Raw genomic sequence first — 26,515 nt, 5'->3', positions numbered from 1 at the left:
AATGAAAAAGGATTGGGAATATAAATCAGTGGTAGAGCACTTGCCTAGCAGGCAAGTGAGGTCCTGAGCTCAATCCCTCAGACACACACCCAGCCCCCACCCCCCAAGAAACTGAAATAAACCTTTTAAATCAATATCTAATAAGGCTTTTACAAATGAAATCAACAATCCTCCGAATCATTTCAAAAGTGCTATATTGAAACACAAGTAAATATATTTGTCCCATGTTTGTTCATGATACAGTATAAATGTATTCCTCAGATGAAGGAGCAATGCTTGATCCTCCCACTTTTAAAAAATTGCTTAATCTTTAATAAAGAAGGACATGTGAGATTTTAAAAATGGTAACAGTAGCTGCAGTTCTTTGTCTCTTAAACGTGCACTTTTCCCCGAGTTGCTGTTCCTGTAAAACTACTAGGGAAAACCTGACCAACTCATCATCTAGGAAATGAAGTCACAGTTTTGAGAAAGTCCAATACCCTCGGTTTAGTAACAGACCTGGAGCCCTACATGGTAAACCTGTTTCTTCAGGCTTTGATCTCCTGCTAACACATTATGATCTTCCAGAAGTGACTTAACCTGTCTGCCTCTATCAACTCATTTGTAAGTTGAGAATAATACTTAATGAAACCACAAAACATGTTTCTGTAGTTGCAACGGGAAGACTGACTCACCGTTAAATCCAAGAGGCTCTAAATTACATCTATCATCACTAGATCATCCTTCTGGCCCTAGAACACACATTATGCTGAATCTTTGGTTGTCTTCCTTTATTTCTAATTACTCCCATAAATGGTTGAGGGTCTGTACACAGCTAGGCTTGTTTTCATTCATTTACTATATTTAAAAAGTACTAAGCTTTGGGCTGGGGATTTAGCTCAGTGGTTCCAGTGCCTGCCTCACAAGCTCAAGGTCCCGAGTTCGATCCCTGGTACCAAAATTTTTAAAAAAGTACTAAGCTTCTTTTGAGGGCCAAGCATTTGTAAGACCAAAGCCTTACCCTTAAGAAGCTTAGAGCTTAGCTTATAACACATGGAGTTATAAGCAACATGGTCAGTTCTAGAAAACCCAAATAAATAATTCATAGTCCAGGTGGGTTTGGGAGTTAGGAGTTATCTGTTTCTTGACTTTTGGCTTTGTCAGATGACCTAGCTAACTGCCAAATCTACACTTGACCCGAAAAAATAAAAAGACTACTTATATAGAGTCTCATAGTCGTGACTTTGATCACAAATGCAAACAGAAATCTCCATATCTGCTTCTTTCTGCAACATTAGACACAGTTGACCACTTTCTGTATTATGGTTGTTCTTAGACCTGTGTTTGCCTCAGTATTTTAGTTTAGCATGAATGAAGTAAACTAGGTAATACTACTTCTGAATAATTTTTATCTTTCTATAACTGTACTTTTTCACTTGATGATTTTTCACTTTACCTCCATCCCCAGGTTCAGATATTTACAAATCTTTAGCATTAATTCCCATAACCCCTTTTAAAGCAACAGTTCCATTTTTAATGTACCTGTTCTGTGTTTCCCATGCTATATCCCAATGGGACTTTTAACTCAACAAGTCTGTAGCAACATCTTTCCTTACACAAGCTCTTCTGATTTCTTTTTCTTTCTTTTTTTTTTTCCTCCTTTTATGTTTTGGGAATTGAACCTAGGACTTCATGTGGTCTAGGCAAGTGCTCCACCTAGCCAAATCCCTAGTGCCCTTTTCATTTCTTATTTTGGGACAGAATCTTGCTAAGTTGACCAGATTGCTCTTGAACTACCAATCCTTTTGCCTCAACTTCCCAGAGTAACTGGGATTATAGGAGTGTGCTATCATGCCTGGCTTGACTTCCTTTTTTTCTGTGTATGGATTCATCTTCTAACTAGTTGATCAGGCTCTTAACTTCAGATTCATCTTTCATTTCTTCCTTTGCTTTGACCTGTGTAATTTTTCTCCCACCAATAAGTCATCAATTCCGTTTACAGACTTATTTATTTAATATATTTTGTACTTAGCCCTTATCTTCTTACAATCAATCTATTTGAGACAAAAACTGTAATTTTCTCACTTCTCTTTCACACCCTCAGAGACCACAGGGAAAATTCTAAGGTCTTGAAATATCCATTTAACTTCTATTTACCTTTTGTCAGCTTTTTGACTAATGAGACCCTGTATGGTGTTCTATCCACCTTCGTAAGGTAGTCTCCATTCCTGAATATACTTTGTATAGTGCTGCCTTGTTCCAGCTATTCTTGCCTTCTCCACAGTCAGTATCCTATAATTCCTCAAGAACTAATTCAGATGTCCATAATGCTGTCACTGATTACAAATACTCTTTTCTGATGCATACTTTTTATGTTTTACTTTCCTTAAAGAACACAATTTTTGCTACAGTACTACAGTTACTTATTCATTTAACTTACTTCTAAGTCTTATGAAGGGAGAGGAGATTGTGTTTTCTGGATATTGAATCCTCCCTAATGCAAAGTGGGATGCTTCAACGATAGGAGATGGTTAATAATATTTATTATAAGAATAATATGAAGGAAATAGAATAAAGGATACCTTTTCTGAGCAGTTTTAAATTTTAGAATGTCAAACTTTAATGCAATTCATTTTAGTTAATCATTTACACTATTCAAATTTCTTTAAAAGGACAGAGAAAATGCATATTTAAAAAAATCTATACATAAGGACAACAGAGAACTATTAACTGCAGATAACAATTTAAATATGAAGAGTTAATAACATCAAGAGTGAAAATCCCATTGGACTGCAAATAGAATGGAAAAATCAAATAGTGTAATAAAACCATTCTCATTAGAATTTCAATTAATAAGTTGCAGGTACAAAGTTCTTCTCGGGAATATTAACAGTGATGTCCAAGTAGGACTGCTTCTGTGATCAGATTTACGCAGGACCCAAGAGAAGAAAATGAAATAGGAAAAGTAGTTTCTGGAAAACAAGGATAAATTGTTATCATATTACTGTGAGGCCATTAACAAATTAAATACGAGAAAGCCAAATTCTAAAAGGACAATAAGTTTTGTATCTTTACATGACTCATTTTTGTAACTTGTCATACAAGGTACTGGGAATGGTATATTGTAAGTGAGAAAATTTTTCCTCAATCCTCCAAGGATTCCTGGATAAATCTGAAATAGAAAGTAACAAAGATGGGTTAATTTAGAAGAAAATTATAAGAAGTTCATTCAAGAAAAGTTTTATGTGACACATAGGAACCTTCAGAAATGAAGACTCAAAGATTCAGGGAAAATTGATTACTTTTGTCCTTAAGTTCAATAAAGAACAGACAGTGGTACAGAAAGATGATTGAACAAAAGGATATGATGTAATGGTGGTAGATTGAGAGAGAAAATTCAGTATGGGGTGTGTGTTTAGATTCTTCTTGGCCTCTCTCTGTGGTATTTCTTCCGGGTATAGGGTGACACCTTTTTTGGAAGGAGGGTCTTGTGATCCACTATCAGATAGGGTGGTAGGTCAGAGAATTTTGTTATGGCCAATTCATACAAAGAAAGGCCAGGGAAGGTTAGAGTAATATGTCTAAGTTTTATGGCTGGCTTCAGGGGAGAGGAGATTCTAGTTTCTATGACCTACCTAGGAGAAAAGAAATTGTAGTTTTTATGGCCTGCTTTGTGGGAGAGAGAGGAGCAAGGAAAAGAAGTGCGGGAGAAGGTTAGAAAGATCTTGTTTCTAAGACCCTTTCTTTCATTTCATTATTCAGCCTGCCAAGGCACCATACTTTGAGGTATCATGTTCTAACCCCTTACGATACTATGTTGTAGAATAGCGTGAAAAACTACCTTTTTACAGATTTGGCAAGATGGTAAAATCACTGTTCTGGAAAATATTGTAGAAAGCCCCACCCACTCCAGAAATGCACATTTTTCATAACTGAAAAAAGAAAAGAAGTAAATTTTGTCTTGTCTAAGAGCTACTTCTAACCTCTAAGTTTGAGTCTGTCACTCCTACATCATTAGAAATGCATTCAGTTTCTTCAAATATTCTTGATAAAATATTGTGAGATTATTGGGTATTTTCCTTCCCTTGGCAGTTAACATTTTCTTATTGGTCCTACTCAGAAATGAAGAACTGTTAGAGATGGACACATAGGTGTAAGATTTGGAATGGGTCATGATTTCCCTACAATATCACTGACCTGTTGTTTGCAGTTTCTGATTATACCTTCTCTTCTACACTTTCACCTGCATTCTCATCCAGGCTCTCACACAATAGAGGTGACCTCAGAGGAAGCTCATCCATCTGCCTTCTTGTTTCCTAGAAGATCATAATCATGATACAATTGAAATTGCACTTCAAGGTAATGTTAAGTCATCACTTTCCAGATTGCTCAGTCATCTCAATTCAGATAAGTGTGCCATCCTTTTAGGACTTGGAAGTCTGGCATCATCTGTTCTTCATTTCAGTCCAGTCTAGTCGCAGTTAAGCACATAATAATAGATCACCTGTGAACATCTGTGTTTTAATGAGCCTGCCTCATGATTTCAAAACAGCTAAATTTGAGAACCGTTGTTTTAGGTAGTTAACACAAACTGGTGTAACAGAATAACCCCCAAATTTCAATAGCTTCACATAACAAAGGCTTTTTTCTTACCAGCATCACAGTGCGATGTGGCCATATAGGCCCCCTCTTTCTTCTATCTAAGACATGAAGAACACTTGGCCTCTGTGTTGCTGAAGAAGGGAGAGCAAGTTTGGAAGAAGAGCTTGGAAAGAGCAGTTAGGCCAGTTTGGGAGTAAGTTACACCCCATCTGCTAGATTTGAATTCAGTACTAATTGTACTGCAAGGAAAGCTGGGAAATGTACATGAGTACATGGTCACTTGTGAGACTTTATAGTTAATTGCAATCAGGATCAGAGAAACATTACATTGTTTTCATCAGGCAGATAAGGTGTTCTGATTTGGGGCTTTATTATTTTTTATAAGACTCATGGACCCCTGGCACTGAACTCTTACCTTGAAAGTCATCTTTCTACATTCATCTGACCTTTCAACCAGCAGAAGGTATCTTTCATTCCTTCTTGAACTTTCTCTGAATAAGTCTGTAGCCAGGGCTAGGATCAGACATGACATAAACTTAGACATATACACACACAAGTAGAAATAAAAAGGTTGGCTTAAACTCTATTGAAGGGTAGAAAGGAAATATTATCTCCCAAACCACATGCTTCCCACCTTTAATCCCCTTTCCTCCAGGGTCCTAACCTTGAGCCACGTGGAGTGCTCCTGGTATTTAACTCATAGTCCTCAATGAGAAGTCATAAACTCCAATCTCATAAAGGCCAGGTGAGTGACATATGCCGAAACAGCTTGCTAAGAGTCATAAGAGTCACACAGCTGGTGGGTGGCTGGAGAGCACACTCATTGGACAGCACACTTTCCATCTGAGGAGGGCTATTTGCCAGCAGCAGCCAATTGCTCCTAAGCAGGAATGCAATCTTTCTTCCACACCACACCCCCCAAGGAAAGATGAAAATCTAAATTCTCTCTCAGTTTTTACAAACATTGCATGAAAAATAAAAAACAAAAATGATCCTTTTTACCAAATTTACCTATGGGTACCAATTTGTAACCCCTGTGCTAAATTGTAATTCATATTTCTATTTTAGATTTTAAAAATTAAAATTGTATAACAATTATAAGCTCCCAGTGTACAACTTATATTATCTCCTTACTTGTTCATATAGAAGCTGATGAATTTGCTGACACTTCTACTTTACTTCCCCTCTGAAATTTTTACTAATCATATTATAAATTAATCTTATTTTTATTCATCCAAATTGACATTAACTCATGTCTTATTAAGATAAGAAAATTAGCATCTGCATATCCTTTTTCTCCTCCTGCAATCTCTTTACATTTGTTAGTTGTGCCGTCACTTAGTTTGACCAAATTCATACTATTTGGACTTTGTACTAAAACAACTGCATATTTAATGCTTTATCTACATTTTATATGTTAACATTCAGAAGCTATAAAGATTTTCAATATTATAATTGTGTTAATTAGTAATCATCATAGAACCATGCAGATTGATGTAATTCTATTTACTAAACCTGACCCATTTGACAAATGATGTTCCAAGACTGAAGGTGAAATGGAATTCTTTCTTTATACTTCAGGAATTACTCAAAAACATTCCACATTGCACTTTTCTTCATATCTGGTCTAGAGTTTCCTTATATAGGTCTTTGTTCTTCCATGAGTTTTCAGTTTACTTTTTCATTTCCTTATTGACATTTCCTTAATCCTTTATTTCAGCACTATAGATAATCCTGCCTTTTAACTACACTATATGTTGGGGTTAAATCATTTGTTCTTGAAAATATTATAGTCAGCACTTTCCAACCTCATGTTCTAGTTATTTTTTGTTAATTAAGCTAATTGATACATTTTAGGTGTACATAATGATCACATTTGTCATAAGGAATTTGAACCTGTACATGAAAAATCTTGATTCTTATTTTTTCCCATTCCCCTACTCTTCCTTCAACCCCTCTTCCTCTTCTTATTTATAAAAGTTTTGTTTCTGTTTTTTCTTCTTTTCTCAATTTTTCCTTTCCCTTCCTTCCTTTCCCCCATCTTCCTCTCTAGTTCCCCATTTTCTATTTCACATTACCTATTAAATATTTTGGTACTCATTTACACATTCAGTTTGTCACACCAGAGAAACAATGCTGTATTTACTCATGTTTGCCCAATTTATTTCACTTAAGAGTATAATCTGAAAGTGCATCCATTTACCTAAAATTGTCTCAAGTTTATCTTTGTTTATGGCTGAGTAGTACTCCATTGTATAAAAAAATCCACATCTTTACCCATTCATTGTTTGATGAGCAATTGTTTGCGCTATTTCCAAGATTTAGCTACTACATACTGAGCTGCTATAAACATGGGTGTGAATATATAGCTGTGGTATGATACTTTTAATTCTTTCTGGCAGATACCCAGAAAGGGAATAGCTGGGTCAAATGGTACCTCTAGTTTTAGTTTTTTGAGGAATCTCCACACTGATTTCCACAGTGGTTGCACCAGTCTACACTCGCACTGACAGTAGAAAAGGGTTCCTTTTTCACCACAGCTCTGTCAGTATTTTTTATTGGTTGATTTCTTGATAACAGCTATTATTTCTGGAATGATACGGAATTTCAGCATTGTTTTAATTTGCATCTTACAAATGACCAGTAATGTTGAATATTTTTTCATATGTTTATTTGCCATTTCTACCTCTGAAAAGTGTCTAGTCATTTCAGATGATCATTTTTTTATTGGGTCTTTAAATTTGGGGGGGTGTCTGATTTTTTTTGAGTTCTTTATATAGTCTAGATAATAGTCCTTTGTCTGAGGAATAGCTGGTAAAATTTTTTTCTCACACTATCTGTTGTTCCTTCACTCTGTTGGTGGTTTCTCTTGCTGTGCAGAAGCTTTTTAATAAGATAAGATCCTGGTTGTTGATTCTTTTTGATAGTTCCTATGTGACTGAGGTTTTGTTTGTAAAGTCTTTGCCTACACCAATGTTTTTAAGAGTTCTACCTAAACTGTCTCCAGCAGATTTAGTGTTTCTGCTTTAATATATAGATCTTTGATCCATTTCAATTTATGTTCTAGTTTTGACAATTTTTTTCTCACTTGCTACAGAATCTACTCTGAATGGCTGTCTTTTCACATACTTTTTGTTAAGCCTATGTCTTAGTTACTTTTCTCATTGATGGGATAAAATACCTGATAGTGATAAATTAAAGGAAGAAAGGTTTATTTTGACTCACAGTCTGTAGATGTTTCAGACCAAAGTCTGAGGGTTACAAGGTAGGGCAGCCTGGCAGAGAGGCATGACAGAGGAGAAGCAATTCATCAGGGGAGGGGGGTGGGCACCAGCAAGCAGCAAACCTTCCTTTCTTTCTTGTCCCATCCAGGCTACAACCCTATTGGATGGCACAACTTACACCGAGGGTGTGCCTTCCCATTATCCACACCCAGAATGATGTCAAACCAATCAGTAGATTGATCCCATTATCATGCCTTTAATCCATATTCACACACCCTAGATCCAGCCACCTCCCAAAAGCCCTACCTGTGTGAGTGCATGAGGCTTTCCCGGGAACATCTGTAAACAAATCATAATAGCATACATACTACTTGCTTGATTCCATGGTTTCTCTTTCTTCAGTTACATTTTTTGTTGTTTCAGAAAGAAACCACATCCTGCCATGCATGAGGCCTTGGATTTGATTCCCACCACAGCAAAAAAGAAGGGAGGGAAAGCTTAAAAAAGAACCATGACCTATTTTTTATTGAAGCAAAAGTAAGTGAAGATGTCTTATTGTGTATTTGAAAATGTCTATTTTCCATACTCACACACCATACATTTTATTGGTTCTCAGACTGAGAACCCTGTTGGTAACTAAATAGATATCTTTAGCCCTACAACCCAATTTTAACTTGGGTCTTCTTCAGCATTCTTCCTCTACTCTCCCATTTTCTTCTGTGTAGTTTTTCTTTCCTTTCCTTTTTTAGATCTCTTTTCGTTTCTTTCTTTTTTTTTTTTTTTGATACCGGGGATCGAACTCGGGACCTTGAGCTTTCGAGGCAGGCACTGGAAACCCTGAGGTAAATCCCTGGCCCCAGATCTCTTTTCTTATAGAAATTTCTTTTAGATAGAAATACTGACCAATTTGAATCCCATGAATACTATGACTAACTTTAATTCCTAACTTGAATCTCTATGTCTCCTAATTTTTCTTTTATATCTATACATATATATATTATATCTATATATATATATAATATATATATATATATATATATATACACATATATCTCTTGGGACTGTGACTGTATGTTCTATATTAAGATTTCTTGACTTGTATCCAGCACTTTAATGGAGTTTTTTTTTTGATATTTCCAAGTTATATATCTAATTTCCAAGGGCTCTCATGTTCTGATTGTTCCATTTTCATAGTACTCTCTTTTTTGAATGTGCTTTTCTTTTTACGATATGTTATTGCAATTTGAATTCCCTGAAGAGACTAATTATAATGTCAGTCAGTGAACTGTTTTCTTTGGGATCATTTTTTTGGTTAATCTTTTCTTTTCCCCCTTTTGGTGCTGAGGAAAGAGCCAAGCACCTTGTTCATGTTGGTCAAGCAGGCTACATCTGATCAACACCCTCAGCCTGGTCCTGAGCCACTGTTCCCTTCAAATGAGAGGTCTTGTTTGTTTCTCCATTTAGTGTTGTGAGTAGAAGACTCAATTGATAAATATAAATAACAGAGGTTGTTTTCTTCTGGCCAAACATACTGTCTATAAAGAACAGAAGATGGATGTTCATACTCATTTATTACCTAGTCATAGAAGTTTTTGGTGTGCTAACTTTGAATTGTTTATCATAAGGAAAGTGAAAGTTTGCAAATTTTGAGAGTGATTTTTATTCTTATAAATAAATTTATTTATATTAAAAATAAGATTCAATGTAATAGTTATTTCTGTCATTGAAGACTGGTGGATTATTTTGAACAAGGTAAAATTAGGTATGAATTTGGGTGAAGGGTTCCTGCTCTACTCTTCCATCCCTGTGAAATTCTAGAGATCAGATGCTCTTGTTATGTGATATTTTTGTGTATTGGAGCCTGCCTCTCTCAGGGTTACATGGTTTAATCAGTTATTCTGTGAACACACTAAAACTATTTAATTTGCTAATTTGGTCCTGCAGTGATTTGAGTATGTCCCTTTCATTTAGCCACTCTGTTATGACACAAACATAATTATAATATAATAACAAAAGACATTTCTTCTGCAGGTTTTCTTTAGTTTTAGTTACATTGAACTGAAAATGTCAGTCTATTTGGGGAAGTACAGTATAGAAAAATTACATAAAGAGCAGGAAAAGTGTAGGTCAGTCATCATTAACCACTTTATAGTGGCTAAAAACTAGTGATTTACATTTTTAGAATTGAATCTACTGCAAACTCATTGAGAAATGGACTCTTGTCAATATTGAATTTTTAAAATTCTGGACAAAATGACAACATATAGAAAGTGGTTTTTTATGTAAGAAAAAATAAAATAGACCATGTGGTGTAAGTATAAAATGACTGGGGGTACTTGTTACCTTAATACTAACTCTCCTTCTCTGAGAAATTCATCCTAGGTGTTTCTATCTACTCTTCTTACTTTGTTTTTCTGTTTTTGTTTTTGGTATTTACTGGCTCAAGATGGAACATGATTGTCCTGAAACCATCAGATTCTCTTTCCAAGGAATTAATATTCAGAATCATCTAGCTAATTTCTAAAAATGGCTGTAGGTGAGAAAAAATAAGCTCATGGATGTCACAGTCACCCCACCCATCTCTCATTATGTTGAAAGAGAAACAGAAAAATGACAAAGGATAATGACAAAAAGCAACAAAGAAAGAGACCATGGGGGTAGGAGGTGGAGAGAGAAACACAGGCCGGGTTCCTAATAATTTTTATTACTGACTTCAACTCCTTTAGTGGCTTAGGGTTTGTGAAGCTCACCTGAATTCTTATAATGAAATCTCTTTTTTGCTCAAGCTCAGTTGACATGGTCTGTAACTTACAATCAAAAGATCTAAAATAAGACAGGGAACACAGAAGAATGGGGAAACTGTTTCTCTTCAAGTACATGAACAAAGGAATTCAAATATTCCTGGATATGCATCTGTGTAAAGAGAACAAATTGGCTGATTCTACATTGACCTCCAATGACTTTTTTCTTTATGAGTACATAAGAAAAATGTATATTTTCAAGAATTTGCACAATAAGACTTCAAGCAACCATCTAATTCCTGAACATTTAGATTTACTTTAGTCACTCCATTTTGTTAAAATCTCATGAATTTGTGTTTATGTACATTCAGGGAGTACATTAATAAAACTCATTAATTCTGAATGAGCTTTGTAAAATCTAGCACAGTATCTTGGAAATACTATAGGCACTCATGAAACATTAGTTCGTATTCTCTTTCCTTCTTAAATTAAATAAATATTTCATTGATTGAGTTCTTAACTTATTCAGAAAATATTTGAATAACAAGAACTATACCAAATTCTAGGGCAATAGAGGTCTTAACTTCAGACAGGAATCCAGATAGAACCGTTGAGGAGATGCATGTAGACAAATGTTTTCATTACTATCTGGTAGGGTTGACTAATAGAAGAATGACAGGAGTGTAGAGAAGAAGAAATGGCTTCACCATGATAGCAAGGGGGGAGATTTACCAGTTCTGCCCCACAATGCTTTAACTCTATAGCCTTCAATTTGATATTTGTAAAATGAAGGTAATAAAAATTTCCTCTTTGTTTTTTTCCATGGTTAAAGGAAGACATTGTGTTAAGTGGAATAACTCAGGCCCAGAAAAACAAATATCACATGTACTCATTCACATGTGGAAGCTTAAAAAGTTGATCTCATAGAAGCAGAGTAGAATACTGGTTACCAGAAGCTGAGGAGGTTAGTGGCACAGAGAGAATGAATGGAGATGGCTAGTGGTAATAGGATGCATTTGGACGGAAGGAGTGACTTCTGATGTTTTGTAGTATGGTAGGGTACTTAGGGTTGAGAACAATTAATTGCAACTTCAAAATAATTAGTAGAGAGGATTTTGTATATTCTCAACAAAAATAAGTAAAAATGATAAATGTTTAAAGTGAGGGATATGCCGCTTATCCTGATCTATTCATTACATATCATCATGCATTTACTGAAACATCACAATATTCCAATGAATGTGTACAATTATTATGCATTATTTAAAATAAATAAAAATCACTCAACCTCTTTATCACAAATTTGTAAAAGTACACACACACTCATACACACACGTGAATATATATGGAGAGGTTGAGGAAAAGCTGTAACCAAGAAGTGACGTTGGGGACCAGAGATTTAGCTCAGTGGTTCCACTGTCTGCCTTGAAAGTGCAAGGTCCTGAGTTCAATCCCGGCACCAAAAAAAAAAAAAGAAAGAAGTGACTGTTGAACTGAGAAGCAGATTTTCTCCTGAAAAATATTCTGCAAAGAGAAAACAGCACAGAACAGAGCTTGGTCTTGGCTGTCAAGGAAGCAGGTAATATGTCTTCAGGAACTTAGGAAGTGATCTGTACGGCCCATATAGCCTGTAAGGCCTATTATAGACACTGTTAGGAAGGAGCAGGTAGTTGAGAAAACAGGGCAGGAAAGTTTACTGAACTGTCTTAGGGACACTGGCTGGATCTGAGGATAAAATAGATGAAGACAGATTAATAGGAGAAAAGCATACAAATTTATTTAATGTGTTATGTCACATGAGAATTTTCATTGGGAAATGAAGACTCAAATAAATGATTCAAGCCACATAGTTTTATGCTGTTTGATAGAGAAGTGGATCGTCACAAAGAAGTCTGATTAGATGAAAGGACTATGATCTAATGGTCCTAAGCAGAGGGAACTGAGTGAGTCCTGTTTGTTCAAATCCTTTCCTGGGTCCCTGTGTCTACAGAGATAAAGACGTTCCTTTCCTTCTAGTATAGTGAGGGTACTACTCTCAGGAGGATCCTATGCCCTGCTTTAGAGAAGGGTTAGAAAATTTTTTCTACTTTTATGACTTGCTTTAGGGGAGAGGACAGGAGAAAGATAGACCTTCCTGACTGTATAGTTTTCTCAAATTCCTTCAGGTTAAAATCCTCAGTGTGCCAAGGTGCGTATTTTGGCATAGTGTGTTCTGAGCCTTGCCAGGGCTCAGTTGGAAAGGACCATCTATGAAGATAGGATTTTATTTCAACAATATTAAGAAAACAGAAGAAGTTCTATAGCACAAGCATGATAACCAAATTTGCTTCTAGGAAAAGAACTGGATTTGTAGAAAAAGCGCTGGAAGGGAAGGGGGTAGGGAAGGTCAGTCTAGAATTCTTTTTAAGATAATAAAGCATCTATACTCTGTTTCTTAGAGACTACTCATTCTCAAGATTCAAAAGGTAAATACAAAGTGTTTTGCCAAAATATGATCTTCCCTCAAAAGCTTATAGATCTAAAAATCATCCTGAAAACAGAAAAACAAAAATAGATGGGCTACAAAATAAAATAAGGAAGATAAATCTGAATTTTTAAAAATATTTTTAGGGAAAAAATGTAATGGGTAATGTGACTTCTTGAATGCAATGTGTAAGGATGGTTGAAAGAATTCATTGATTGTTGCTTGATGGAGCCCAAGTCTTAACATTATTCAGCCAACATGAAATACTCACTTTTCACTACTGTAATTGTTTGTAGATCTAAATCTTCTTCCCTACTTTGTAATAAAATTAAGTCATACTCTTTACTTGGATAATAGTTGTAAAGCCAGAAACCATGTGGTCCTCTCTCAGAAGGTACAATAGTTAAAGAAAACTCCAAAACCAAAAAGTTATTTCAAAGCAATTAAGTTTTTTACTTGCATTTTAAAAATTAATTTTATTGGTACATTTTTGATATACACAAAGGGAATTAGTACTTGTATATATCCTGATTCTTCTTTTTTCCTCCTTTCCCCTCCTCTCTCTTCAAACCTTCTTCCCCTCCTTCTTTATAAAAGCTTTGCTTCTGTTTTCCTTCTATTCTCTTTTTCCCTTTTCCCTTCCATCCATTAACCATCCCCCCTCCCTTATTCCCCTTCTCATTTGAACATTTTCTTCCTACTTCCCAATATCTGTCATTCATTTTGGTCCTTATTTGCACTTTTGGTTTCTCACACAAGAGAAACAATGGAGTATTTAAACATGTGTGTCCGATTTATCTCACTTAAAAGTATGGTCTTAAGGTACATCCATTTACCTAGAAATGTCTCAAGTTTACCCTTCTTTATGGCTGATTAGTACTCTATTATATATAAAAACCACATTTCTTTATCCATTCATCAGTTGATGGGCATTTGGGGTGTTTCTAAGATTTAGCTATTACAAATTGTGCTGCTATAAATATGGGTTTGCATGTATCCTTGTTGCATTATGCTTTTAACTCTTTTGGGAAAGTACCAAGAAGGGGAATGGCTGAGTCAAATGGAACCTCTAGTTTTAGTTTTTTGAGGAATCTCCATACTGATTTCCACATTGCTTGCACCAATTTACACACCCACCAACAGTTGAGAAAGGTTTCTTTTTCCCTACAGCCTTGCCAGCATTTGTTATTGGTTTATTTTCTAATGATAGTCATTCTTTCCACAGTGACATTGAAGCTCATTGTTGTTTAAATTTGCATTTCTCAAATGACTAATGATGTAGAACATTTTTTCTTATATCTATTTGCTGTTTGTATTTCTTCATCTGAAAAGTATTCATTTCAGACACTAATTTTTGGATTGGGTCTTTAGATTTGGTAGGCCTGATATTTTTTCTTTATATATTCTATATGCTAGTTCTTTGTCTGAAGAATAGCTGGCAAATTATTTTTGCCATTCTGTGGGTTGTCTCTTCACTCAATTGATGGTTTCTTTTGCTGTGCAAAAGTTTTTAATATGATGAGATCCCAGTTGTTGATTTTTTATACTATTTCCTAGGTGTTCAGGGTTTTGTTCAAAAAGTCTTTGCCTACACCTATGTCTTACAGAGTTTTCCCTATTTTATCTTCCAGTAGAGTGTTTCTGTTTTAATATTTAAATTTTTGATCCATTTCAATTTTAGTTTAGTGTGTGGTGAGAGATATGGGTCTAGGTTTAGTCTTCAGCACGAGGAAAGCAAGTTTTCCCAGCACCATTTATTAAAGGGGCTATCTTTCTTCCAGTGAAGGTGTTGGGCCCCTTTGTCAAAGATAAGATGGCTGAGTATTTGGAGTTGTTTCTGCATCTTGTATTCTGTTCCACTGATTGTTGAGTCTGATTTTTTTGCCAACACTATACTTTTTTTTTAATCACAGAAGATTTGTAGTATAATTTCAAGTCAGGGATTGTCATGCTGCCTGCTTTTCCTTTGTTGCCTAGAATTGCTTCTGTTATTCTAGGTCTCTTCTGGTTCCAAATGAATTTTAGGATCTTTTCCTCTAATTTTGTGGGGTATGCTACTGGTATTTTGATCAGGTTTGCATTAACTTTGTATGTAACCCTGATTTGGAACTACAGCCATTTTCACTATATTAATTCTACCTATCCAAGATCAAGGGATATCTTTCCATTTTCTGATACCCTCTTTGATCTCCTTTCCCAAGAGTACTGTAATTTTCAATGTAAAGATCCTTTACTTCCACTGTTAGATTGATTCCTATCTATTTCATTTTTTTGATGCTGTTATGAAAGGTGTTGTTTTTCTAATTTCTCTCTCAGTGAGTTTGTTATTTGTGTACAAGAATGCTATTGATTTTTGAGTGTTGACTTCGTATCCAGCTATGTAATTGAATTTGGTTATTAAATCTTGGAGTCTTTTGGTGAAGTTTTTGGGGTCTATGTAGAGTATCATGTTGTCTGCAAATAATGATAATTTAACTTGCTCCTTTCCTTTCCTTTTATTTCTTTCTCTTATCTAATTGCTCTGACTAATATTTCCCGGACTATAGTGATAGTGGGCATCCTTGTTTTAGAGTTAAATCTTTCAGTTTTTTATCATTTAGTGACCATTTGTTGGCTGTTGGTTTGTCATATATGTCTTTTATCAGATTGAGATAAAGACCTTCTATTCCAATTTTCTGTAGGGTTTTTATCATGAATAGGTGTTGAATTTTGTCAAATGCTTTTTCCCATTTATTGAGATGATCATGTGTTTTTTTTTTCTTGGTTCTGTTAATGTGGTGTATTATATTTATGGATGTGTGTATGTTGAATCATCCCTGCATCCCTTGGATGAATCCTACTTCATCATGTTATATAATCTCCTTGATGATTTGCTGAACTCTATTTACCAGTATCTTATCTAGGATTATTACATGTATGTTCATTAGGGAGATTGGCCTGTAGTTCTCCTTTTTGGTTGAATTCTTCTGGTTTTCTTTTCAGAGTAATGACTGCTTCCAGGAATGAGTTTGAGAGTGTTGCTTCCTTTTCAATTTCATTAAAGTGTTTCAAGAGTAGTGGCAATACTCCTTCTCTAAATTTCTTTTAGAATTCAGCAGTGAATCTGTCAGAACCTGAGCTTTTGTTTGTTCATAGTTTTAAAGTTACTTCTTCAATTTCATTGACTGATATTGGGTTAGTTAGAATTTTTATGTCTTCTTGATTCAGCTTTGGTAATTATATATCAAACAATCTGCCCGTTTCTTCTATGTTTTCCATATTATTAGAGTACAGGTTCTTGAAGTAGGTATTGATCTTCTAGATTTCTTCAGGATCCATTGTGATTTCACCCATTTTATTTCTATTTGCATGAATTTGAGCCTTTTCCTTTTTTGATAAGGTTGGATAAGGGTGTATCTATTTTATTTAATCATTCAAAAAACCAACTCTTTGATTCACTGATTTGTTGTATTGTTTTCTTAGTTTCAATTGCATTAATTTCTGCTCTGATCTTTATAATTTCCTCCCTCATATGCCCTTTAGGTATAACTTGCTCTTTTTTTCTAGATGATTGAGGTTCAACACTAGGTTATTTATTTGAGCTTACTTTGGAATTCACCACTATAAATTTCTCTCATAGTATTTCATTGCATCCCATAAGTTCCAGTATGTTTTACTGGCATTATTGTAGAAAGTAATTTATTTTTAAATTTCATCTGTGACTCATTGGTTATTCAGGAAGGTGTTATTTAATTTTCATGTGTTTATGCAATTTTTTGGGTTTCTTTTGTCATCAATTTCCAATTTTATTGCACTATGATCTGATAATATGAATGGGAGATAATTTCAATTGCTTTGCATTTCCTTAAGCATATTCTGTGGCCTAGTAATTGGTCTATTTTGTAGAATATCCCATGTGGAGTTGAGAAGAATATGTATTCTGTTGTTGTGGCATGGAATACTGTAAATATCTACTAAATCCATTTGTTAATTTTTTTGTTTATTTGATCTATTTATGACAGTGTGGTATTGAGGTCTCCCATTATAATTGCATTAGTGATTATTTGATTTTTCAAGTCTATTAATGTTTGCTTTATGTAGTTGGGTGTGCTGGTATTTGGTGCACATATACTTACAAGTATTATGTTCTCCTCTTGGATTGTTCCCTCAACAACTATGTAGTGATCTTTTTGTCTGTTATCATCAGTCTTGGCTTGAAATCCACTTTGTCTGCAAATAAGATAACTACTCCTGCTCTTTTCCTGGTTCCTTTTGCATGGAGTATTGTTTTCCATCCTTTAACTTTCAGTCTATGAATTTATTTTTGAGTTCAATGTGTTTCTTGTATGCAGTATATTATTGGATCTTGTTTCTTGATCCATTCTGCCAGAATGTTTCTTTTGATTGGTGAATTGAGACCATTTACTTTGATGGTTATAACTGATATGTATTGACTTATCCTTGTCATATTATTTTCCTGTTTTTGGTTCCCTTTCTTTCTCTCTGTGTAATTGCTTGCCTTGCCTAGTGGATTCATTCTATTGAGATTCATTGAATTGCTGTCTTTTTCTAGAATATCCTTCAGAACTTTTTGCAGTGCTGGTTTGGTGGCCAATTATTTCTTCAGGTGTTCTTTATCATGGAAGTATCTTGTTTTTCCATCAATTTTGAAAGATAATTTTCTGGGGTACATCAGTCTGAATTGGAAATTGTTTTCTTTTAGGGCTTGAAATACTTCACTCCAAGTTTTAGTTGACTTAAGGGTTTGGGTTGAGAAGTCTGCTGTAATTCTGATGGGTGTTCCTTTACTGGTTATTTGTTTCTTTTCTCTAACAGCTTTTAATATTCTGTTCTTGTATTGAATTTCTGGCATCTTGACTATTATATGCCTTGGTGTATTTTTTTTCTGTTCATGGCTAATTGGAGTTCTATATGCCTCACTTATCAGTATGTCAAATTCTTTTACCATGCTCGGGAAGTTTTCTGTCATTGTTTCTTTGAATAGGATTTTTATGTCATTTGTGCTATCTTCTGATTTTTCATTGACTCCTATCAATCTTATGTTATTCTTCTTTGCATCATTTAGTAGCTGTTGGATTGATGTTTTGTGGTCTTGTTATTTTTAGAAGTCTTTTATTTGATTACCACTGCCCACAAATCTGTCTTCTAGACCTCATATTCTGTCCTCACATTGGTTGATAGTGCTGCATATACTTTAAATAGAATTTTAAATCTCCTGAATATCTGTTTGAATCTATTTCATGAAATCCAGTTCATTCCTATGACAGGCATTCATGGTTGCCATCACTTTCATAGGCTCCTGTAATTTTTTAATCTGTATCTACTCCAGATTCACTAACCTTGCCCTTCATTATGGTCATTATCTCTTTAGTTATCTGTGAAATTACTTCAGATTCTTTTTTCTAGGACCTCATTTATTTCCTTTGTTACTTCCACTGCTGCCATTTCAGAAAGTTCAACTGGGTAGCTTTTGATTACTTTCACTTCAATGCCCCCAGAAGTGCCTTGGATGAGCTAGTGGTCTGTGGCTGCATCTTGCTTCCATGTCTTCTCATTTTCTAAAAAATATATTTTTTCTGCATTGATGCTAGTAAATTTCTTACAGTAGGTAGCTTTGTTACTACTATTGAAAACTCCTTAGCCAATAACTAATTTTCAGAGGTATCCTCTAGGTGTAGCTGGCTTTTGGCTTTGAATCTGCCCCAAGATCCCACCTCTTCAGTTTATTAGGGATGAGAAGTTTCTGCCTATTTGACCTAGGACATAGTTATTTGGTACTGGACTATGGTATTGTTTATAATCCCCAGACAATCTCAGTAATGGTAAACAAGGAAGAACAAATGATCATAACAACTCTATCACCTTGGCTAAAGTAGCACAATCAGTAGTAACAATAGCATTAGGTACAGTCTAGAAAATGACAAACTGTGATAATTAATAGCTGTGATAGTTAATTTGCCACCTTGAACTGTGGGTACAGAATTTATAGTTACATAATAAAATCTAAAACAAATCAGAAAATTATGTACAATAAACATCCCCTCAATAGAGTCATTTTACCCTCAGGAAAGAAAATTTAAAAGGCTTAAGAGGAAAAAAAAATCAGAGAAAATAATAGAAGTGAAAGAAATTAGAACCAAGGCTGAAAGAAAAAGGAAGATTACCCAAGCTTTGGGAAACGGTGAAAAAGACAGGATGGAAAGAAAGAAGGAAAAGACAAAGACAAGAGCTAAATATAACCAGAAATACTAAAAACAATGTTCACACTCACAAAAGAACAAAACAAACAATCAAGAGAAATGAAGAAAAAAAAAGCACAAGAGAGAGAAAAAAGATTTCTCTCTGATTTAAAGCCTGTGGTTATCTTCTGAGGTCTACAGTTCTGTGGTAGTGTCCAGTTCAGGGCTGGTCTTCACTGTCTGTGGTAGACAAAGGAGGCAGCCAGATATGCAATCCATTCTGGATGATCACAGCAAGCCTGAAGTAAGATTAGGGCAGGATACTGGATATTTCCACCAAGCCTGCAGTAGGAACAGGGCTGGGTGCTGATTCTGTTGGTTTCAGCTCTGCCAAAGTTCAGGCTGATCCTGGCCTCAGATTGTGGGATTGGGGCTTGAGTTGTTCAGCCTACAACACTCTAGGTGTCTCTTGCTGGCCTGACCTTGGTTCCCTGACCTTGGATGCCCCCATGATTGTGTTTCACCCTTGCTGGGTGCCTTGAGAGGAAGCCAACCAAGACTACTCTAAGTCCTGGGTTCAGGTGGCCCCTCCTAAAATAACATCTTACCAAGCTCCTTCCCCATGGACACTTGGCTGGAGTCACTCGCCAGCTGCTATGGTTCACAGCCTCACTGCCCCATTTCACTGGTGCATTTCTCCATGGAAACCTTTGGAGTCACCACCTCTGGAGGCCTCTGAGGTAGCCTACCTTCACCATGTCTATAGATTCAAGCTTCCTCTGTTGTACCATGGGCTAGGAGTCAGAGAGAAAGTGCAGTTGGCAGACTCTTCTTTCTGCATTAAGATCTGTTTCCTCACCTTCCCTGTGAGCTCCTATTCTCCTTTCAGATCCTTCTTGGATCCCAGAAATCCACCTTCATCCTTCTTTTCTTCCATAAATTGTTATATTCCATTTTCTGGATTCCAAATCTCAGAAAGGCTGACCTGCTGCTGCTTAGTGCTCTGCCATCTTCCTGGAAGTTTATTTGCACTTTTAGAATATCATGAAGAAAACACGGCATTATCTCTCAAAACCACAGAATAACTTCTTAAATCCCTCACTGCTCTTATTTTACACAACACAGTTGTCTCAATGCTTCCCACTTTCTAAAGTTCTTGAGAGTTTTTCTTTTCTCATCCAGCCTAAGTATTGATATTGTTGTTTTTATTTTCCTTCCTACCACTTTCCTTCTGAAATTATGCATTGAGGTTTGGAAGAATCAACGTGGCAAAGTATTCTCATCTGTTATGGGGTGGGAAGAAACTGAGAGCAACGTGAAAATCCTTCTGAGCAAGCAAGGGGAGGGAAATAACTGGGATAATTTGTTAGTGAGCCGTTTGTCTATTAGAAAATTGGACCATGGTGTAGAAAAGGGTTACATGAAACCAATTAGTATATAATAAAAAGTTTTTAAAAAGGAAAAGGGTCATATTAGACAAGAGGAAAAAGATGAGGTAGGGCAAATTTGGCATATGTAAGTCTGGTTTTTGTTCAATAAACTATGCCCTACTCTAGTTTACACACTTGACTCTTAATAGTAAATAGAGAGGCTGAGATGTCCATTACATTCTCCCAGTTATTTGAGTAGGCTGGGATTTTATTTTTCTTAAGTTCTTAGAAAATGAGGAGATAGAACAGTTTTAAGTGAAATAGTAACTAAATAATAGCTACTGTTTATTGCATGTTTATTAAAGGTGAATCATTTTGTAGAACATTTGCTAAAGGCCAACCATTTTGTAAGTGTTCTCTCATTTAATCCTTACAGATAGCTTTGAGATGCATTTTATCTCCATAGTATAGATAAGAGAACTGGGCTTAGGGAAGTTTCAGTAATTTTCAAGTTGGGAGAGCCAGAGTTTGAACTCAGCTAATTTTAGTCCATAGTCAATAATTTTAACAGACAATGTACTATAACATTTTCTTTCTATGTTAAAGCTCTAGTAATAGTAAAGAGGAGAGCAAAAGACTTTACATAACATATTAAATTAAAATTACTATGTTACTTCATGATACTGTCCTCTGAATTATTAACATTCATAAAAATGACAATAAAATCTTCATGAATGTGAAAAGTGGATAATCTTGGAAAAAGCCTTCCTAGTGGCTAACAGAATTAACAAGCCATAATCACATCTATGGGACAAAATGACTTTAAATACTATTTTTCTCAAATGACCAAAGCATTTTTGAATACCAATTGTGCCCTGCATTTTGGAAGTAATATAGAAAATAAACCACACATTCTATGGCTCACAACAGGTCACTTAGTGTTTCTTTTTCTATTCTCGAATAGTTTAAAATCTAGTTGGAGAAATATGACTAACACATCTGAGAGCCACACAAACCAATAAAATATTGTTATATCAGTGCTTCTTGCTAGACTGTCAGAAGAAGTGAGTATTTAGGGAAGATATCCCAAGGGAAATTGGACTTGAATTGAGATTTTACTGGTTTCTAAGATTTGCTTCAATGAGGACAAGTTGAGACCTTACTATAAAAAGATGAAATAATTAGAATGTATACAAGATTGGAAACATTGAATGTATTCATATGGTTGAGATAGACTTCTTTAAAACTGAAAAAAATCATAAATTTTGAGGAAATAAGAATTTAAGTTTTTTTTCTAGTACTGTGAGTTGAACCTACAGCTTTGCTTTGTGCTAAGCAAGCTCTGTATCTCTGAGCTACATCCCCAGTCCTATTTTATTTTATTTTATTTTGAGGCAGAATCTCACTAGTTGCCCAGGCTGACTTCAAACTTGAAATCCTTCTGTCCCAGTCCCCTGAGTAGCTTGAATTACAGGTGTCTACTCCTATGCCCTGCTAAAGATTTTAAATCTTTTTTTTTGTTTTTTTTAAGATAAGGTCTTGCTGTATAGTTCAGGTTGGTCTTGAACCCACTATGTAGGCCAAGCTGGCCTTGAACTCACGGAAGTCCTCCTGCCTAAACCTCCCAAATGCTGGGGTTACAGGCAAGTGCACCATGCCCAGCTGTAAAGATTTTTAAATCTTTTTACTAAATTGGGTTAAACAGTATAATTATGATGGATGCTCTTGTGGTACATTGTTCCAAGTGAATTAAGCATTATGAGTAGAAACATCTGACCCTGGAAGCTTTTGAAACAAAATAAAGGTACCTATCAGTATCTAGTTTTACTCAGTCTGATTAAGTGGAAGTATTTTAGACAACTTTCTAAGGATGACAGCCCAGGTTTTAGGATTCTTCTGAGTCATTTGGAGAATGAGTTATTTGGAGAATGACTCCCATAAGAACATCATCATTAGGACTCTCTGACTAAATACTTTATTAGTATGTCCTCACAATTGTAAACTACTGTCTTAGATACTTTTCTCATTGTGGAGACTAAATACCCAACACTCAAAGTTAAAGGAGGAAAGGTTTAGTCAGCTCACAGTTTGCCGAGGTTTCATCCATAATCGGCTGGCTCCATGGCAGAGTAGCATGACAGACAGGCACTGCAAAGGAGAAACACTTCACGGCAGGCAGAAGGTAGCAAAGAGACAAAGGATGACCACAGCACTTTCTATCCCTTCTATCTTATCCAGGCTACTTAGGGCAGGTAGGACTCACATATTAATCCTAGTGCCCTTAATCATAGCATTGCACCACATTACTGCATTAGGCTTTGGGGGAACAAATCACATCTAAACACAAGCCATGACAACAATTTTCCTCACTGTGAAAACATTAAATTAATCGTTATATGTAACTTTCACTACTCAGTATATTACCCTGAAAGTCATATATACATTAGAATGTACAATTTGAAACAGTGATTAATAAAACATTATTTTCTTACAAGCAACAGTTGTTTCTATAGCCACACTTTTTTCTTTTGGAATGATCTTAGCATATCTTGTGTATTTTAAAGGGAATAATTTTATAAAGTGAAAGCCTAAATCTTGGGAGTGACTTTTTATTTTAGAGGAGAAAATTGGATATTGTTGAATCTGCGATGTATTGGCATTAGTACTGCAGAAGTATATCGTGAAAAGACAACAGAATTACATCTCAAAAATTTACTGCTGTTCTATACTATATGAACTTGCAATATTCTGGATAGTGCCTGGCATGTTCTGGAGGAAGGAAGAGCCAAAGATGATAACACATTAATAACATTAGGTGATATGAATTGCTACAGTGCACATGAGATAAAACACAAAATCTTATTAGACTTAATTGAAATCATATGCCAAAAATGCAAATATGGTTCAATTCTCTAAATTGACCAAGTGCCATTTAATACCAAAAATATTTCACAATTAACTTCATTATTGATATATTGACTACTGTTTCTAGTTGGCATTGAATGAGATAATCTATATTAAAATGTTCTGTAAACTACAATACATCATGAAATGCAAGGCTCTTACAATAATAACTATATTTGACTAGTATATTTTAAAAGAAAGCTGTGGTATGTGTCCAATATTTTTTGTTGTAAATATCCATTTGGTTATTTTGCTAATTAATGATTCCAAATTATTGTCTTTCTTATGTTCCTACAACTTTTGAAATAAAAATAGTCGAATAGTCCTAAGGCTAAAATAATTTTTTCTGTGAACATTTTTGAAAGAAAAGTAGAAGTTAAAATTTAAAATAAAACTATTTAAAGGTGCATTTTAAAAATATTTAAAGATGGTATCTTAAGGCAGTTAATATCACATTCTGGATCTCTGCAAATATTATAAGGAACATAATTATAGGAAATTGTTGGCATTTGAGCATTAATGTCATCCCTTACTAGATCCAACTTCCAATGAACATAATCAGTGCTAATTGCAAGACAGAGAAAAATAGCACTAGTGGGCTAGGTCATGACTATATGCAACAAACAATAAAACTAACAATTGATATTTCACTGGAGAAAAGCACACTGTTTTTCCTCTGAAATGTTAACACAACTGAGTTTAAAACTGTACTGCCCAGTGTGCTTCTGGTTTTTCAGATACTCCTTCAAACCTGGTAAATAAGCTTATTTACTTCTTTTGCTTCACTTATACCCATGGGTTTCTACCAGTTTCCCACTCTGGTCTCAGTTTTATTGAAAGGATACTTTGACCTTTATGACCCACTTCTGCGCACCCTGACCTTCGTGATCTGACCTTTCCCTGAGCAGACTTTTGACCTTTGCATCTCAGTCTTTTAGGGTAGCTCTCTGGTTACTTCACATTTGAATTCTTATATCTAGAAATTTACAACTCTCAGGGTGGAGGTCACTAGGGACTCCAGGTGGGACAGTATTTTTGTTCATTTAAAAACACTCCAGCTGCACCATTTTCTAATAGAAAGAACAGCTATATTGGACTGAATGCCTTCAACATTCTCTACTTACTGGAACTTCTGTCCTTAAAAAAAAGGACTAAATTAAAGGGGTAAGCAAACCCAGCAGGAAGTCTCCTTTGATGTGTAGGAGCTCAGATCTGCAAAAGTCTTGATCAGCAAAAGCTTGAAAAGTGCTTACTCTCTTCTCTTTTGGAATTGGGCATTAACTCACTTCTGGCCATTCTCAAGTAAAGCTGTTTTTCTAGTTGCTTTAACTTCAGAGTCAATAAGTGGCTTTTTGTCAGTGTTAATAACACTCCTCCCCAAAATTGCCAAAGTGAACTCATTTAGCGTTAACACATTAGTATTTGCAAGGGGCATCCTTATAGATAACCACATGGAGTTCCTACTGCACTGTAGTTTTTCTTACTTGTTCTTCCTGCCTTCAAATCTCTTCCTATTTCAAAAGACTACAACTGCAGTGAAAAATGTTTAACATTTAGTTCTATCCCTTAAGAGCTTTCACAGGGGTCCATGTCCCATTTTGGGGATGCTGCCTGCAGTTTAGTATCTCTCAATCCCTCTCAGTTATTACTTCTTTCTTCCTTCAACATACCTCAGTATTACTTATCTGCCCTTGGTGACATTACTTCTACTTCAAGTTATTTTTTCTCCCTTCCATGTATTTCATTTGCATTGCAACTTTAAATTTTAAAACCTCTCTCCCCCAGAAATTCTGCTGTAGCTTACTTATCTTTGAACTCTACCTTTTCTATTCATTGTATCTTCAATATGGGTGTATGAAATCTTACCCTAATATACTTAAATTATTCTTTAATAATAATAATGACAATATTAGTAACTACTATCCAGGGGTTATTGAGTTCTTCACATATCTCTTTATCAGAGCAACAACATCTAAATTGATTTTATTTGGCACATGGAATGATCCATCCACCCATCTGAGGCCATGGGTTCCTGCTGCTCTTTTTAATGCAGACTGAGCGCCATCAAGAAGTCAGATCCCTTATTCTGAAAAGTGTTAGGTGGCCCCTGAAGACAAAGAGCTCTAATTAAAAAGAAGTTAATGGCTATTGTACAAGAGCTTTGGTGCTTATGGAAACTACCAAAGCTATGACAAGGTGCAAAAAAGACAGAGGCCCATTTGTGGCATTAAAACCAGAAATTGAAAGGATGGAACATGGACACGCTATAAGAATTAGAACTGGGAGTGGGGAGAGGCCTCAAAACCAGAAGTTTCACCTTGGTGGCGGAGGAGTGTTTTTATTACTATTAAAATAAGGTCACTCCTACGGACCAGACCAGTACGAATAGAGAGACTTCAGAAGGAAGGTGATCTAAGTTTAAATGTGCTGTGTATAAGAGGAAACTCAGAAAAAATTCAGGAGCTTGGTCAGTAATTCTGTAAAAGGAAACATAATGGAAGTGTGTTTCTGCATCTGTACTAGAGATATCAATCTTTCTTTCTAGTGGAACTGATGAGTAGTTTTAATGATACTTATAACCAGGTAGGTTGGGCCTCATGCTGTTTCAGTTGTGAGAAGAAATGCTTACTGCTCTGTGTTTGTAGGAGATTATGGAAAAAGCTGGAAAAGAAGAACTCGAATTCCAGAACATACCTCATCACCCACCTCACACGGGATCCAAGTGTCTGGCATTCCAGGTCCTGGAAGGCTTGAGTGTAGAAGTGTGTTTATAGAGGTGGGGGATTTAGCTCAGTGGTGCCGCCTTCTGCCTTTCAAGTGCAAGGTCCTGAGTTCTATTCCAGGTACCAAAAAGAAAGAAAGAAAGAAAGAAAGAAAGCATGTTTATGGTCTCCATTTAAGTTTCAGAATAGTTCTGTTTAGTGATCTAACCTTGGTAGTTCAGAAAAAGAGGTAATCATAAATTAAAACCAAGTTTGTCTACTATATGGCTGAAAATCATAGAAAAGTAGCTGTATAGAATTTCTCTAATGATAAAAATTACATACAAAAG

General features: G+C 35.4%; 1 long non-coding RNA gene across 1 annotated transcript in view; it reads right to left on the bottom strand.

The window, feature by feature from the left end:
* Window positions 1-8,872: 8,872 nt before the first annotated feature.
* Window positions 8,873-26,515, bottom strand: part of LOC147830383 (uncharacterized) — a 90,193-nt gene continuing 72,550 nt past the window's right edge. Inside the window, exon 3 of the long non-coding RNA XR_015452236.1 lies at window positions 8,873-26,297. This is a non-coding gene — a long non-coding RNA (uncharacterized LOC147830383). The remainder of the gene's footprint in view (window positions 26,298-26,515) is intronic.

Source organism: Heterocephalus glaber, unplaced genomic scaffold, assembly GCF_053883595.1.
Source record: "Heterocephalus glaber isolate CG9 unplaced genomic scaffold, H.glaber_assembly_v1.0 deba00000122, whole genome shotgun sequence".
NCBI classification, from domain to species: Eukaryota; Metazoa; Chordata; class Mammalia; order Rodentia; family Bathyergidae; genus Heterocephalus; species Heterocephalus glaber.
The sequence above is the reverse complement of the archived record's forward strand: the minus strand, read 5'-3'. Positions and strand labels throughout refer to the sequence as shown.